Raw genomic sequence first — 16,116 nt, 5'->3', positions numbered from 1 at the left:
CCACCTTGACATGACACCGTCCACCAGTGTCCCTTCCCCGACTCCCGCAGCACCACACAGCAGCCCTTCTCAGCACACCGCCGCTGTCGAGGGGAGGGCTGAGGCTGTTTTTGACAAGATGCCCATCAAGTGTTATAGATTTAAAAGGCTACTAGGAAAAAGCATTAAGGCAAAGGCACAGATGGTGTCTTTCCTGCTGTCTGTCCCCAGAGCAGCTTCCCACCACATCTTAAGCACTCACTCCATTTCCCCGACCCCAGGACATCCCAGGCCAAAAGACACAAGAGATGCCTTGATTCTGTTGGGGGGAAAAAAAAGAGAAAATCGAATGACCATAATTCTCTCTATAAACATATGCACTGTAATGAGGGAACCCCCCGTACGGTGGGCATTTGCAAAGCTCCTTTCAGACAAAGCTGTCAATCACAAATCTGATGTAGGCCTCCCAGCAAGGCAAGAAGTTAGATACCACCAGCCCGATGTGCACACCCATGGCATCTGCCTCAGAAATGAGCTCCTGGAGACTCAGGGGCTGGGAGCCCCCATTCTGCGGGCACACGGGTGGCAGAGGCAGCCTGAGCCTCTTGTTCTGACCCCAAACCCGTGCCACCTGCTGACACCCCTGAACAAGTCTCTCTGCAGAGAGACAGCAGAGGGGCTCCAGGCCAGTCTGTAGCCAAGAACCCCCGCACCCCTTCCTTTCCCTCCTCTCCGCCTTGGCCCGTGGGTCGAGCACAGGACTGCACCCAGCAGCTCTGCCAGCCCCGCTGCCACCTGGCCCCATGCAGGAACTCACAGGGAGCTTCCAGAAACCTTCATAGAAATTTGACGGAGAAATCTTACGCTTCTTGCATCTAAAAATTTTAAATCGGGGCTGATATTTTCTGTCTTTTTAAACTATATTTTGGTAGTAATTCATTTTTAGCATATTTTACAAAAGTACTGATCCATGATGAGTAGGAAATAAAAGGAAAAGAACCCTGACCCTTCACCACAGCTGGTCTCCCTCCCTCACCGTTCACACACGGGGGTTCGCAAGGAGGCTGAGGTTTAAAAGGAAACCACAGGCCTGCAAAACTGCCCCTTGCTAACCAAAGGGCCTGTGCTCCCAACACACACACACACACACACACACACGCCCACACCTACACTTACACACTCATGAATATATGCTCACAAACACACTCACTCTCACACTCATGATCGTACACACATATACATATACTCACATGTACACACACATAAACACATCCACACACATACGCACATACACATGCACACACGCTCTTACATACAGACTCTGACTCTCACCAAAACACTTTTGTATACACACACGCTCTTACACTCACACACATACATACATTCACACAGCTACACTCGTATACACAGATACATACACTCCTACACACAAACACACCCCTCTGTGCCAGGGGTACAGCCGTTCTCCAGGTGCCAGGCTGTGAAAGCTGTGACACTCTCAAGTCTTCTGTGGCTCTCAGAGCTGCGTGTCCACAGGCATCCCCAGTGGCATCACAGCATCTGTACAGATTGGGCTGTGTGTCCCCACCAGGGACCTCAGTTCTCCAGCTCAATACCCCTGGGCACAGGGACATCTCGGGTACCAGCCTGCCTCTCCCAAGCTTTCCTTCTTGGAAGTGAAAGACCATCGATGAACAAAGGGCCCCTGTCTGTCACGGCTACTGGGCTCTGAGCTGCTTTATTTCAGGGCTGGAATCTGCTCTCTTTTTGCATAGCTTGATTTTTGTAAGGTGCAGAAAAAGATCTGCAACTACTGAGCAAGATTAACTAACTCAACAAATTTATGGTAGCATAATATTTATTATTTTTGCTTTCAGAACCCTTTCATATGGTACCATCGGAAAAGCCTTCCTGGGGCTTCTCTGGCAGTGTAGCGGTTAAGAATCCACCTGCTGGGCTTCCCTGGTGGCGCAGTGGTTGGGAGTCCACCTGCCGATGCAGGGGACACAGGTTCGTGCCCCGGTCCAGGAAGATCCCACATGCCGCGGAGCGGCTGGGCCCGTGAGCCATGGCCGCTGAGCCTGCGCGTCCGGAGCCTGTGCTCCGCAATGGGAGAGGCCACAACAGTGAGAGGCCCGCGTACCGGAAAAAAAAAAAGCAACGGGTGACCTCTATTATCATTGGTGGATCTGTGTTAATGGGAGAAATAAATAGAGCAGAAACAACTGAACTGAAGGAACTATCAACTAATAGTCCAAAGATGGGCAAAACGTCAAACCAAAGAAGTGTTTGTCTTCTCCAAATGCAATTTCAGAATGAGGAATAAGAGTGTTGCTAAGAGCAGCTTGGCTCAATGCTAGGGTCCTGCTCCATGTAAAAGGTTGTCCACCGAGCTAAAGGAAGCTGCTGCTGCCTTGTGGTCTTTAGAAACCCTGGCTGGCCCCACCTGCTGTGATTTCAACTGCGGGTCAACTATCTTCCTTCCAGAGGGGTCAACTCGGGTGGAGAATTCCAGAGATGGACCTGGGCTGGCTCTGCCACAACTCACTCTCCAAGTGATGCAGACAGATGGAGGGCTGGGGCATCCAGGCCACTCAGCATGGGGAGGATAGGTAAGAGCACAGGCTCTGGTCTCAGAAAGATCAGAGTGTGACACTTGGTATGGGACTTATTGGCTATGTGACCTTAGTATGTCACCTTACTCCTCCATGTCTTCTCCCCTTGTCCATAAAATGTGATGATAATAATATCTACCTCCATGTGTTTTCTTTTTTTGTTTTTTTTTCTGTTGTTGTTGTTGTTGTTTTGCGGTATGCGGGCCTCTCACTGCTGTGGCCTCTCCCGTTGCGGAGCACAGGCTCCAGACGCGCAGGCTCAGCGGCCATGGCTCACAGGCTCAGCCGCTCCGCGGCATGTGGGATCTTCCCGGGCCGGGGCACGAACCTGTGTCCCCTGCATCAGCAGATGGACTCTCAACCACTGCGCCACCAGGGAAGCCCTACCTCCATGTGTTTTTGATGCTGATTTTATGAGCTCCTGTATATGATGAAGTGCTTGGCCAAGTTATGGCATAGTTTAAAAATGAAAAAACAAAAGAACTAGTGGAGGTGCTGCTCAGTAGGCAGCTCTGGACAGGTGTGAGCACCACTTACCTCAGGGGCACAGCAGAGAAGTAAAGGGAGAGGTGAAAGTGTCCAGAGAACCACTCTCCTCACCTTGGCAAATTTGTGTACGTCTTAGAGGCTCCTCCTAACAGGGCCATCGTGGCCACAAGTGCAGAGGCAGAGGTCAAGGGGAAGGTGTGCGGTAAGCCGGTTTTTCTGGCTTTGACATGTACTCTGTTCCCCAGCTTACCAGGGCAACCTGCAGCCACTGGGAGACAGGGACTGTGTCAGCAGGGTAGTCTAGCCTGAACTGAAGCCCAGCTGCACTCCCTCAAATTCCCATGGAGTAACCAACCTCACCAGAAGAAGACAAATATAACTCCCTCTATGAAGTGAGGGCCGTGTTTAATTAAGCCAGAACTGAGGCGGCAGAAGGTAACGAGGATGGGACGTCTCAAGCCGGGTTGAGGCCGGGCCCTTCTAGCTACTCCATTATCATACGGAAAGCTGGAACCGGCTGGCATTCGGTAACAGCTGCCATTTACGGAAAGCTGGTAATTCAGAAACATGAAAGTAAGGTATTTCCTACATTCCCGATGAATGAAAAAAAGAGAAAAGACAAAAATGGCAAACAGGGAGTCAAAGAGGGAGCATCAATACAGATCCTACAGACAATAAAAGCATGATAGGGAAGTACCGTGAACAAATTTAGGCACATAAATTCTACAGCTTAGAAAAAGTGGACAGATTTCTTTTAAGACATAATTTATCAAAACTCACTGAAGAAGATATTGATAACCCAAATAATCCTACAGCTATTAAAGAAGTTGTATTTGTAGTTAACAACCTTCCCAGAAAGAAAATGTCAGGCCCACACAGCTTCACTGGCGAATTCTACCAAACACTTAAGAAAGAAACAATATTAACACTTCACAAACTTTCCTCAAAAAAGAAGGTAGGGCTTCCCTGGTGGCGCAGTGGTTGAGAGTCTGCCTGCCGATACAGCGGACGCGGGTTCGTGCCCCGGTCCGGGAAGATCCCACATGCCGCGGAGCTGCTAGGCCCGTGAGCCATGGCCGCTGAGCCTGCGCGTCCAGAGCCTGTGCTCCGCCACAGGAGAGGCCACAAAAGTGAGAGGCCCGTGTACCGCAAAAAAAAAAGAAGGTAAACACTGCGCAACTTATTTTATGAACTCAGCGTTACCTTAATATAAAAGCCAGACAAAGATATTATAAGAAAATTATAGACTGGAATTCACTGGTGGTTCAGTGGTTAAGACTTCATGCTTCCAATGCAGGGAACGCAGGTTCAACCCCTGGTCGGGGAACTAAGATCCCACATGCCATGTGGCCAAAAGAATTGTCTTTTCTAATTTAAAAAAAAAAGAGGATTTGGTTCAAGATGGCAGAGTAGAAGGACGTACTCTCACTCCCTCCTGCGAGAGCACCGGAATCACAACTAACTGCTGAACAATCATCAACAGGAAGACACTGGAACTCACCAAAAAAGATACCCCACATCCAAAAACAAAGGAGAAGCCACAATGAGATGGTAGGAGGGGCATAATCACAATAACATCAAGTCCCATAACTGCTGCGTGGGTGACTCACAAACTGGAGAACACTTATACCACAGAAGTGGAGTAAAGGTTCTGAGCCCCAAGTCAGGCTTCCCAAACTGGGGGTCTGGCAACAGGAGGAGGAATTCCCAGAGAATCAGACTTTGAAGGCTAGCGGGAGTTGATTGCAGGACTTCAACAGGACTGGGGGAAACAGAGACTCCACTCATGGAGGGCACACACAAAGTAGTGTGCGCATCGGGACCCAGGGGAAGGAGCAGTGACCCCATAGGAGACTGAACCACACCTACCTGCTGGTGTTGGAGGGTCTCCTGCAGAGGTGGGGGGTGGCTGTGGCTCACCACGAGGACAAGGACACTAGCAGCAGAAGTTCTGGGAAGTACTCCTTGGCGTGAGCCCTCCCAGAGTCTACCATTAGCCCCACCAAAGACCAGGTAGGCTCCAGTGCTGGGTCGCCTCAGGCCAAACAACCAACAGGGAGGGAACCCAGCCCCATCCATCAGCAGACAAGCAGATTAAAGTTTTACTGAGCTCTGCCCACCAGAGCAACAGCCAGCTCTACTCATCGCCAGTCCCTCCCCATCAGGAAACTTGCACAAGCCTCTTAGGTAGCCTCATCCACCAGAGGGCAGACAGCAGAAGCAAGAAGAACTACAACCCTGCAGCCTGTGGAACAAAAACCACATTCACAGAAAGACAGACAAGATGAAAAGGCAGAGGGCTATGTACCAGATGAAGGAACAAGACAAAAGCCCAGAAAAACAACTAAATGAACTGGAGATAGACCATCTTCCAGAAAAAAAATTCAGAATAATGATAGTGAAGATGATCCAGGACCTCGGAAAAAGAATGAAGGCAAAGATTGAGAAGATGCAAGAAATGTTTAACAAAGACCTAGAAGATTTAAAGAACAAACAAACAGAGATGAACAATACAATAGCTGAAATGAAAAATACACTAGAAGGAATCAATAGCAGAATAACCAAGGCAGAAGAACGGATAAGTGACGTGGAAGACAGAATGGTGGAATTCACTGCTGCAGAACAGAATAAAGAAAAAAGAATGAAAAGAAATGAAGACAGCCTAAGAGACCTCTGGGACAACATTAAACTCAACAACATTCACATTATAGGGGTCCCAGAAGGAGAAGAGAGAGAGAAAGGACCCAAGAAAATATCGGAATAGATTATAGTCGAAAACTTCCCTAACATGGGAAAGGAAATAGCCACCCAAGTCCAGGAAGCGCAGAGAGTCCCAAACAAGATAAACCCAAGGAGAAACATGCCAAGACACATAGTAATCAAATTGGCAAAACTTAAACAAAGAAAAATTATTGAAAGTGGCAAGGGAAAAACAACAAATAACATACAAGGGAACTCCCATAAGGTTAACAGCTGATTTCTCAGCAGAAACTCTACAAGCCAGAAGGGAGTGGCATGACATGTTTGAAGTGATGAAAGGGAAGAATCTACAACCAAGATTACTCCACCCAGCAAGGATCTCATTCAGATTTGATGGAGAAATCAAAAGCTTTACAGACAAACAAAAGCTAAGAGAATTCAGCACCACCAAACCAGCTCTACAGCAAATGCTAAAGGAACTTCTCTAAGTGGGAAACACAAGAGAAGTAAAGGACCTACAAAAACAAACCCAAAACAATTAAGAAAATGGTAATAGGAACATACATATCGATAATTACCTTAAATGTAAATGGATTAAATGCTCCAACTAAAAGACACAGGCTAGCTGAATGGATACAGAAACAAGACCCATATATATGCTGTCTACAAGAGACCCACTTCAGACCTAGGGACACATACAGACTGCAAGTGAGGGGATGGAAAAAGATATTCCATGCAAATGGAAATCAAAAGAAAGCTGGAGTAGCAATACTCATATCAGATAAAATAGACTTTAAAATAAAGAATGTTACAAGAGACAAGGAAGGACACTACATAATGATCAAGGGATCAGTCCAAGAAGAAGATATGACAATTATAAATATATATGCACCCAGCATAGGAGCACCTCAATATATAAGGCAACTGCTAACAGCTATAAAAGAGGAAATCGACAGTTAACACAATAATAGTGGGGGACTTTAACACCTCACTTACACCAATGGACAGATCATCCAAACAGAAAATTAATAAGGAACCACAAGCTTTAAATGACACAATAGACCAGATAGATTTAATTGATATTTATAGGACATTCCATCCAAAAACAGCAGATTACACTTTCTTCTTAAGTGTGCATGGAACATTCTCCAGGATAGATCACATCTTGGGTCACAAATCAAGCCTCAGTAAATTTAAGAAAACTGAAATCATATCAAGCATGTTTTCTGACCACAACACTATGAGATTAGAAATCAATTACAGGGAAAAAACGTAAAAAACACAAACACATGGAGGCTAAACAATATGCTACTAAATAACCAAGAGATCACTGAGGAAATCAAAGAGGAAATCAAAAAATACCTAGAGACCAATGACAATGAAAACACGATGATCCAAAACCTATGGGATGCAGCAAAAGCAGTTATAAGAGGGAACTTTATAGCAATACAATCCTACCTCAAGAAGCAACAAACATCTCAAATAAACAATCTAACCTTACACCTAAAGGAGCTAGAGAAAGAAGAACAAACAAAACCCAAAGTTAGTAGAAGGAAAGAAATCATAAAGATCAGAGCAGAAATAAATGAAATAGAAACAAAGAAAACAATAGCAAAGATCAATAAAAGTAAAAGATGGTTCTTTGAGAAGATAAACAAAACTGATAAACCATTAGCCAGACTCATCAAGAAAAAGAGGGAGAGGACTCAAATGAATAACTTTAGAAATGAAAAGAGAAAAGTTACAACACACATCTGAGAAATACATAGCATCCTAAGAGACTACTACAAGCAACTCTATGCTGATAATATGGAAACCTGGAAGAAATGGCCAAATTCTTAGAAAAGTATAACCTTCCAAGACTGAACCAGGAAGAAATAGAAAGTATGAACAGACCAATCACAAGTAATGAAATTGAAACTGTGATTTAAAATTTTCCAACAAACTGAAGTCCAGCACCAGATGGCTTCACAGGTGAATTCTATCAAACATTTAGAGAATAGCTAACACCCATCCTTCTCACACTCTTCCAAAAAATTGCAGAAGGAGGGACACTCCCAAACTCATTCTATGAGGCCACCATCACCCTGATACCAAAACCAGACAGAGAAAATTTAAAAAAAACAAAAATTAAAGACCAATATCACTGATGAATATAGATGCAAAAATCCTCAACAAAATACTAGCAAACAGAATCCAACAACACATTAAAAGGATCATACACCATGATTAAGTGGGATTTATCCCAAGGATGCAAGGATTCTTCAATACATGCAAATCAATCAATGTGATACACCATATTAACAAACTGAAGAAGAAAAACCATATGACCATCTCAATAGATGCAGAAAAAGCTTTTGACAAAATTCAACACTAATTTATGATAAAAACTCTCCAGAAAGTGGGCATAGAGGGAACCTACCTCAACATAATAAAGGCCATATACGACAAATCCACAGCAAACATCATTCTCAATGGTGAAAAACTGAAAGCATTTCCTCTAAGATCAGGAACAAGACAAGGATGGCCACTCTCGCCACTAGTATTCAACATAGTTTTGGAAGTCCTAGCCGCGGCAATCAGAGAAGAAAAAGAAGTAAAAGGAATACAAATTGGAAAAGAAGAAGTAAAAGTGTCACTGTTTGCAGATGACATGATACTATACATAGAGAATCCTAAAGATGCCACCAGAAAACTACTAGAGCTAATCAATGAATTTGGTAAAGTTGCAGGATACAAAATTAATGCACAGAAATCTCTTACATTCTTATACACAAATGATGAAAAATCTGAAAGAGAAATTAAGGAAACACTCCCATTTACCACTGCAACAAAAAGAAGAAAATACCTAGGAATAAACCTACCTAGGGAGACAAAAGACCTGTATCCAGAAAACTATAAGACACTGATGAAAGAAATTAAAGATGATACAAACAGATGGAGAGGTACACCACGTTCTCGATTTGGAAGAATCAATATTGTGAAAATGACTATACTACCCAAAGTAATCTACAGATTCAATGCAATCCGTGTCAAATTACCAATGGCATTTTTTACAGAACTAGAACAAAAAATCTTAAAATTTGTATGGAGACACAAAAGACCCTGAATAGCAAAAGCAGTCTTGAGGGAAAAAAACAGAGCTGGAGGAATCAGACTCCCTGACTTCAGACTATACTACAAAGCTACAGTAATCAAGACAGTATGGTACTGGCACAAAAACAGAAATATAGATCAATGGAACAGGATAGAAAGCCCAGAGATAAACCCACGCACCTACGGTCAACTAATCTATGACAAAGGAGGCAAGGATATACAATGGAGAAAAGACAGTCTCTTCAATAAATGGTGCTGGGAAAACTGGACAGCTACATGTAAAAGAATGAAATTAGAACACTCCCTAGCACCATACACAAAAATAAACTCAAAATGGATTAGAGACCTAAATGTAAGACCAGGCACTATAAAACTCTTAGAGGAAAACACAGAACACTCTTTGACATAAATCACAGCAAGATATTTTTTGACCCACCTCCTAGAGTAATGGAAATAAAAACAAAAATAAACAAATGGGACCTAATGAAACTTAAAAGCTTTTGCACAGCAAAGGAAACTACAAACAGGACGAAAAGACAACCCTTAGAATGGGAGAAAGTATTTGCAAACGAATCAATCAACAAAGGATTAATCTCCGAAATATATAAACAGCTCATGCAGCTCAATATTAAAAAAAGAAACAACCCAATCCAAAAATGGGCAGAAGACCTAAATAGACATTTCTCCAAAGAAGACATACAGATGGCCAAGAGGCACATGAAAAGCTGCTCAACGTCACTAATTATTAGAGAAATGCAAATCAAAAGTACAATGAGGTATCACCTCACACCAGTTAGAATGGGCATCATCAGAAAATCTACAAACACCAAATGCTGGAGAGGGTGTGGAGAAAAGGGAACCCTCTTGCACTGTTGGTGGGAATGTAAATTGATACAGCCACTATGGAGAACAATATGGAGGTTCCTTAAAAAACTAAAAATAGAATTACCACATGACCCAGCAATCCCACTATATACCCAGAGAAAATCATAATTCAAAAAGACACATGCACCCCAAAGTTCACTGCAGCACTATTTGCAATAGCCAGGTCATGGAAGCAACCTAAATGCCCATCGACAGGTGAATGGATAAAGAAGTTGTGGTACATATATACAATGGAATATTACTCAGCCATAAAAAGGAACGAAATTGGGTCATTTGTAGAGACGTGGATGGATCTAGAGACTGTCATACAGAGTGAAGTAAGTCAGAAAGAGAAAAACAAATATCATATATTAATGCATATATGTGGGAGCTAGAAAAATGGTACAGATGAACTGGTTTGCAGGGCAGAAATAGAGCCACAGATGTAGAGAATAAACGTATGGACGCCAAGGGGGGAAAGTGGCGGGGGGGAGGGGGTGGTGTGGGATGAATTGGGAGATTGGGATTGACATGTATACACTGATGTGTATAAAACCGATGACTAATAAGAACCTGCAGTATAAAAAAATAAATAAAATAAAATTCAAATAAATAAATAAAAGAAAATTATAGACTAATATCCAGCATGAACACAGACTAAATGTGCTTAAATTTTTTAACAAATAGAATTCAGCAATATAAGAAAAAGGATACTATATCATGACCAGGTGGGGTTTATCCCAGGAAAGGATAAATAAGGTTGGTGTAACATCTGAAAACTAAATAGCGTAATTCACCAAATTAACATACTAAAAAAGAAAACCCAAGCGATCATCTCAATAGACGCAAAAAAAGATCTGACAAAATTGAACGTCCATTCATATAAAAAAATAGCACACTAGAAATAGAAGAGAATTTCCTCAGTTTGATAAAAGGAATCAACAAAAAACCTAAAACTAACATCATACTTAACAGTGAAAGATTACATGCTTTCCCTCTAAAAATGAGAACAAGGCAAGGACTTCTATTCAATATTTTATTGAAGTCCTAGACAGAATAATTAATTAGAAAAAGAAATTTAAAGGCATAGAGATTGGAAAGGAGACATAAAGCTGTCTTTATTTGCAGATGACATAAGGGTCCACACAGAAAAAGAATCTATAAATATATTACGTAGAATAAGTGAGTTTATCAACATCACATGGTAACAGGTCAATATGCACAATCAATTGTATTTCTATGTATTAGCAGTAAACAATTGGAAACTGAAATTTTTAAAAATACCAATCATAACACACCATCAAAAATATTAAATACTTAGGAAAATGTTGAATAAAATATGTGCAAGACCTGTTCACTGGAAGCTACAAAACTGCTGAAATAAATTAAAGAAAACCTAAATAAATGGAGAGAGACATCATACATGTGGGTCAGAAGACTCCCTATTATTAAGCTATCAATTCTCCCAAAACTGATCTACAGATTCAACATACTCCCAGTGAAAACCCCAGCAGGAGTTTTTGTAGAAATTGATAAGCTATTTCTAAAATTTATGTGGAAAGCAAAGAACCTAGGATATCAAAATAATTCTCAAAAAGAGAAAATTGAATGACGTACTACGTGATTTTAAACAGAAAAATTGTGAATAACTAGGATTAGTAGAATGATGTCACAACATTTTACAAAGACAGATCTTTCCACTTCCCTAATAAATATTTATCATTCATAATTTTAAACACAACAAATGACCCATTAAGTGTAGCCATTTACTATAATTTTACGAGTTTTACAATTGCCAGATTCCCATCCAAAGATAATAATGATTCATCTTTCCCCTTTATAAACTACTAGTCATGCGCAAAACTCCACAAATGCTGCTTCCTTGGAACCATCATCTCTGGAGTTTTACAGATGATACTTCTTAATTACTTTCAACAACTTACTTACATGAGGAAAGAGAGACACAGTGTTGAAAAGTTTCAGTGATTATTATCAGAATCAGAATTAACAGACACTTCCATTATTAAGTGTTTACTGAAAAAAAAGCCAGACAGTAAGTTAAGTACTGGACATACAAGATCACACTGAAGAAAATTTGTTGCAGTGAAAATGAAAATCACGAGGGGACTACGAATCAAAGGACAGACTTTTACCTGTGTTTCTCTCAAAAGATTTAACACACAATTGCACATGTGCTTTAAATACATCAAAATGTGTGTTTCATTCATCTTTAAGGCAAAAGTGTCAGGTAAAGATGAGAGGTGAAGCAAGAAGAAAGAAGTCTTGCCGGTCCTAATGCATTTGTTCTCACTCTGCCCTGAACCACCCCTGAGTGCCATAGCAAACTCACAGGATATTTCATGTCTTCTGGGGAAACACAGCGATACTTGATATCTGTTGGACACCTTGAGAACGAGCTCTAGGCCATTCACGGTTTCAAAATCAGATTGCACTACATTCTTTTGATGATTCCATATTTTGTGAATTTGGATTTCTGGTGGTCTCTGTGATTAAAAGAAAGTACTGTACAAAAATCAATATTGAACTGGAAATGGGTTGGCAGTGTCCAATCTGATTCCAAGATCTGAGAGGCTGTGTGGCTCCCAACAGGTGTGCAAAGATCATTTGTATTAATTTTGTTAAGTAATTGTGGTTATTGAATAATGAAATTAAAATATCATTTTTCTTTTCTTTTTTTTTTTGTCAAATGACTAATAGGTTACAAGGACACAAAAACTTATTAAGGTGTTGGGACCTAATTATAATACTTGATAAATGGAACTGTCAGATCCTTCTTTTGGCCTAGGTGCCATGAAAAATTACTGAGACATCAAGGGTGCCCACAAACCATGAAGCTTTGGGAACCCTGGCCAGGTCTCCTGGGCTCTCTCCAGTGGATAATCCTGAATTCCAGCACAGCTACAATAATCCAAAGCATAAGTGGATTTAGAGTGAAGGTAAACAAGGCTTTGCCCTAGAGCCGGCCCGCATTTGTCCTGCGAGGGCTCTAGCAAAGCATTCAGCTTTCCAAAGCAAACGCTTTTGGAAAATCTGTAGAAATGAAATATTTAAACTGCAGTTGGTTGAAACCATTGTCTCCTTCCCTCCGTCACACATCTCCTGTCCTGTCGGAGTGCTGTGGGCATTTGGGGATGTGGCTAAGAGGAAAGTAAAACTAGAGGGATCATTTTGCTTTGCGTTTAATTTATGTGCTTTGAAGTCACTTCTGGTTCTAGTTATCTATCCTGGGACAGAAATGGTTTCCAGGGGCACTGCTAATGCCACCGTGCCAGTGCCCCTACTGCAGGCCACAGGTTGTACAGAGTACGGTGATCTGGCCTGGAAGTATGTGGGTCGTGGAGAAATATGCCAGAGGAAAGACTAAACTAACAATAATAGTAGTAATAATAATAATGACAATAAGAAGAAGAAATAATTCTATTCTCTTCAGAGGAAACATTACAAAATATGTCACATGAAAAGGCGATCAAAGAATCTACAGCCAAAAAATACGGGGGGGGGCGGCGGGGAGGAGTATTTTAAAGGTGAAAGTGGATCCGGTAGTTACTAACAACATCATGACAGTTTTCTGGGTTTTGTGGAGTTTGTAGAATTTGTCCACTTTAAAAAATTTTAATTTGTGGCAGTTTGTTTTCTGTCTAAGTAAGGAATCCTTTCCATGCCTACTGCTGTATTCATAATTGTGAATTCTTTTTCTTAAGAGGGTGCCCCTTTCAGATCCCATTAAACTGGACCTGCCAGGCGTAGGTGGGAGTACCAAATCTTGCCCAGGGGCCAGGCCTGGGTCCCACCCTCGTGGCTCCCTGACCCCCTAGAGCACGTGGCTGGCTCACAGTGTTAAGAGGGGGATGCCCGAGCCAGGCCAGCAGGACACCTGAGCTACACCTACAGGACACACCGCCTCTGCCAGCCAGGACTCTCAGCGACCGACAAGTCACCATGGCCAGTGTGCCATGGATACACTTGATTTTTAATTGTTTTTATACTGGAGTAGAGTTGATTTACAACGTCGTGTTAGTTTCAGGTGTACAGCAAAGTGATTCAGTTATACATATCTATACATATCAACCTACATCTAAATCTATATATATCTGTTCTTTTTCAGATTCTTTTCCCTTATAGGATATTACTGAATATTGAGTGTAGTTCCCTGGGCTATACAGTAGGTCCTTGTTGTTTATCTATTTTATACATAGTAGTGTGTATATGTTACTCCCAAACTCCTCATGTATCCCTCCCCCCAACCTTTCCCCTTTGGTAACCATAAGTTTGTTTCCACTGTAGGAGGACCAAGGCGGCCCTCCAGGATGGCCCCTGCTCCACATCTGGCTACAGTTGGCCTAGAATTGGATCTGGACGCTCTGTCCCTCGGCCCCGTCCCTTGGTCCCTTGTCCCTTCTCCATGCGGAGCTGCCCACCCTCTCCCACCCCGGCTTAGCAGCTCAGGTTCACAAACCCAGAGTGTCCGAGGGAGACAGGAAGGCCAAGCTGGACTCCAACCTCAGAACATTCTTAGCAGGGTCAGCAAGGCTGGGTAAGGTCGCAAGCCTCCTTGTTAATGCCAGAGTGACTCCAGAGCAGACCTGGCCTCCAGTCCCGATTCTCTGCCCCTCACAGCTGTGTCGCTTCAGGCAGCGGCTCTGCCTGTCCAAGCCTCATTCTCCCCTCCTCCAACATGGAGATAATACCACTACTTCTGGGAGTTGGGAGTCCTGAATGAGAAAAGCACAAAAAGCACTAAACCCCATGCCCGTCTCGAGGCCACGAGCTGGGTTCTCACCTCCCAGTTCTCAGCCCTGCACTCCCCGGTGCATCTCAACACCTCCAAAAGGCTCCTCCCACACTTCTGAAACTTCTAAGAATCCCACTTCTACATTCTAATTCGGGCAGGTCTGGCCCATTTTCGGTGTCTTCCCTGAGTAATTGCCACTTGGGGTGCATGAACTTACTGCAGGACCCCCAAGGACATCCCCATCTCCTGTCTCATCCACAACTCCCTCCATCACGTGGCTTTGAGTCCCCAGCTCTATCTCCCAAGATTCCTTAATGCACACTCTCCACTCCTGCAAACCTGCAGGGAGGATCTTACCTCCAGGCTACAGAGATGGGGAAACAAACGGAGGATCAGAGAAGTCAAGCACGATGCTCAAAGCTTCAGAGCTGGCGAGCGGCCATCTGTCTGGCTCCCCAGCTGGACTCTTTGCTCTGCCTCTGTGGCCTCCCTTCCAGGTCCCAGCCCTTTCACCCAGCCTCCAGTCCCCCGCAGCTCTTGCAGTTGTGGGGACACACTTCCCACTTCCAGGCCCGAGAGCTCAGAGCCAGGATTCAAGATGAACAACGCAACCTCCCCTTCCAGCAAGAACAATCGCGCTCTCCAAATTCTCAACAGAGTTGGTGAGCAGGGCTAATTGGGAAAACAAAACACAGTATATTCGAGGGAAAAGAAATAAATCCTCCTTTATTCAACGGGAACAGCATGTTCTCAAAAACCGTCCCACATTTAGGACCAGCTAGATAATTTGCAGAGCCCAGTGCAAAAGGAAAACGTGGAGGGCCCTTGTTCCAAAATTATTAAGAATTCCAAGCTGGTCACAGCAGGGCATTAAGCCAGGGGTGGGCTCCTCCTGAGGGGGTGGCACACCCATGAGGCTGGCCCTGCCTACTTTCCAAACTCATCTGTTTTAAAACCCAGAGTGCACATGAAGTACTGAGAAGCACCACACGTGCTCAGGACCTGATGGAGATGCTGCCCTAATCTGGCTGAGCCCAGGAGCCCACAGGCAGTCAGTCTATAGGAGCCGAGGAAACGTCCCATACGCTAGCGGGCAGACACCCCCCTCCTGTGATCTAAGATGCCTGGTACAGCTCACACTCCGTGAGGCAACCCGTGCGACCGCGGCAAGCCCCTCGTGCCGAAGGTTCCTCTCTTTAAAATAAGGAGGCTTAATCGGGTGGCTTCCAAGGTCCCTCTCGGCTCCACAGAGAAAGGGAAGAACTCACTTGTGATTTTTCACCTAATTTCTTCAACTTTAAACGCCAGCAAAGTCAGTCATACTTTAAAGACTACTAATCGTAGCAAGTCGACAAGATGCAGAGGAAAAGACAAAACAGGAAGAAAGCACCTCAGCCAGAATGATGGCTGGATTCATCCAGGGTCTACTTGCCAAAGGACTGTGGCAGGCTGGTCAGGGCAGCCTCCCTCCTGCTCGGCCCCAGTCCCCCTGACACTTCCGGTCCAGCCCTCTCTTCCTTCCGTGTGTGGACCTGGGCATAAGTGACAAAAGAAATAACGTTCTTTTGAAGGCAAGGGCACATATGCATTGTACAGAGGTTGGAAGTGAAAGCCAATGGA

At 43.5% G+C, this 16,116-nt stretch overlaps 1 protein-coding gene across 1 annotated transcript in view; it reads right to left on the bottom strand.

The window, feature by feature from the left end:
• Positions 1 to 16,116, bottom strand: part of HTRA1 (HtrA serine peptidase 1) — a 55,762-nt gene that overhangs the window by 25,920 nt on the left and 13,726 nt on the right. The window lies entirely within an intron of this gene.

The sequence above is a fragment of the Grampus griseus genome, assembly GCF_964374135.1.
Source record: "Grampus griseus genome assembly, chromosome: 16".
NCBI classification, from domain to species: domain Eukaryota; kingdom Metazoa; phylum Chordata; class Mammalia; order Artiodactyla; family Delphinidae; genus Grampus; species Grampus griseus.
Note: the sequence above shows the minus strand (reverse complement) of the source record. Positions and strands in the feature narration are given on the sequence as shown.